Source organism: Petaurus breviceps, unplaced genomic scaffold (assembly GCF_028583685.1).
Source record: "Petaurus breviceps papuanus isolate PSGF00001 unplaced genomic scaffold, PetGlider_PUasm1.0 89272, whole genome shotgun sequence".
NCBI lineage: Eukaryota > Metazoa > Chordata > Mammalia > Diprotodontia > Petauridae > Petaurus > Petaurus breviceps.
Window position 1 is genome coordinate 112,279 of NW_027187033.1, and position 2,359 is coordinate 114,637.

At 42.9% G+C, this 2,359-nt stretch overlaps 1 pseudogene; it reads right to left on the reverse strand.

Moving 5' to 3' along the window:
- Positions 1-532: 532 nt before the first annotated feature.
- LOC138176444 (heat shock cognate 71 kDa protein pseudogene) lies at positions 533-2,131 on the reverse strand (annotated as a pseudogene).
- Between the last annotated feature and the right edge of the window lie 228 nt (positions 2,132-2,359).

A 2,359-nucleotide genomic window follows, 5' to 3' on the forward strand; every position in this document is an offset into this window, starting at 1 on the left:
GATAAGAAATACTATAGAAGTGTGTAAACAGTTTAAATCAATAGGAATATAAAGGAGGTTGTAATTTTTTTCTATGCTTATAACATTCCAGATTTATCTTTTACAGCAATATTATCTTAATCAATAAATCTTCTCTGACAAAAAAAAAGACAGCACGGCGATAGATTCTTATTTTGTGGTTATCTCACTGAGTTGCCACATACACACTAAGGCACAGAGCACCAGCTATTCAGCAGCTTAGATTCTACAAAGATGTATGATCCCCTTTAAGAACTGCCCAAGCAATGCCCTGCTTAACAACATGTAGAATTTTTTTTTATGGTTCCAATTTTAAATAGATTTTATTCTCCAAGACAATTGCATTTCCACTTGTTTACAGTACTGATAAAGTGCAATGTTGTTGACTTCTCTCCCTCTGCACACATCCAAGTATTCAGAATGCCCAGATTTACACAGTAGCTTAAATGTTACTTTTTAACTGCTACTGCCTTGTCTACAAATTTGAGTCCTTCAATTTTTGAAAAGCTGTGTGGAATGCTCTTTCTGGTGTGTTTAGTCGACCTCTTCAATGGTGGTTCCACAAGAAGCACCTCCAGATGGGGCTGCTCCACCCCCTGGGAACCCACCAGGCATGCCTCCTGCACTCTGGTACAGCTTAGTAATAATGGGGTTGCAGACCTTCTCCAATTCTTTCTGCTGATGCTCAGATTCTTCCTTCTCAGCAGTCTGGTTCTTATCCAGCCAGTTGATTATTTCATTACATTTGCCAAGGATCTTCTGTTTGTCTTCATCACCAAATTTTCCTTGCAGTTTTTCATCCTATACAGTTGCTTTCATGTTGAAAGCATAAGATTCAAGAGAATTCTTGGAAGACACCTTGTCTTTCTGCTTTTCATCCTCAGCCTTGTATTTCTCAGCCTCCTGGACCATACTCTCAATGTCTTCTTTGCTCAGACGTCCTTTATCATTGGTGATAATGATCTTCTTCTCCTTGCCTGTGCTCTTATCCACAGCAGAAACATTGAGGATGCCATTTGCATCAATGTAAAATGTTACTTCAATCTGAGGAACACCCCTGGGTGCTGGAGGAATTCCTATGAGCTCAAATTTGCCAAGCAGATTGTTATCCTTTGTCATCACTCTCTCACCTTCATAAACCTGAATAAGCACACCAGGCTGGTTGTCCGAATAGGTGGTAAAGGTCTGTGTCTGCTTGGTGGGGATGGTGGTATTGCATTTGGTCAGAACGGTCATAACTCCACCAGCAGTTTCAATTCCAAGGGAAAGAGGAGTGACATCCAACAACAGCAAGTCCTGCACATTCTCAGATTTATCTCCAGACAAAATGGCAGCCTGGACAGCTGTACCATAAGCAACAGCCTCATCAGGATTGGTACTCTTATTGAGCTCCTTGCCATTGAAAAAGTCTTGCAGAAGCTTCTGGATTTGTGGGATTCGAGTGGAACCACCCACCAGGACGATGTCATGAATCTGAGACTTATCTAGCTTGGCATCTCTTAAGGCCTTCTCCACAGGGTCCAGGGTGCCACGGAAGAGATCAGCATTCAGCTCTTCGAAATGGGCTTGGGTGATTGATGTATAGAAGTCGATACCTTCATAGAGGGAATCAATCTTAATACTGGCCTGGGTACTGGAAGAGAGGGTATGCTTTGCACGTTCACAAGCAGTATGAAGACAGCGAACAGCCCTCTTGTTCTCACTGATGTCCTTCTTGTGCTTTTGCTTGAACTCGGCAATGAAATGGTTGACCATTCGGTTCTCAAAGTCCTCCCCACCCAAGTGGGTGTCCCCAGCTGTGGACTTGACCTCAAAGATGCCATCTTCAATGGTAAGAATGGAGACATCAAAAGTACCACCTCCAAGGTCAAAGATCAACACATTTCTCTCGGCACCAACCTTTTTGTCCAAGCCATAAGCAATAGCAGCAGCAGTTGGCTCATTGATGATTCAGAGCACATTGAGACCAGCTATGGTTCCAGCATCTTTGGTGGCCTGAGGTTGGGAATTGTTGAAATATGCTGGTATTGTGACCACAACATTTGTGATAGTCTTCCCAAGGTAAGCTTCAGCAATTTCTTTCATCTTGGTCAAGACCAGAGAAGATACTTCCTCTGGATAGAAACTTTTGGTCTCCCCTTTGTACTCCACTTGGACCTTAGGCCTGCCTGCGTCATTCACCACCATAAAAGGCCAACGCTTCATGTCTGATTGTACAGCTCCATCATCAAATCTGTGACCAATCAGACGTTTGGCATCAAAAACTGTGTTGGTGGGGTTCATTGCCACTTGATTCTTTGCAGCATGACAGATTAAACGTTCTGTGTTGGTGAAGGTGATG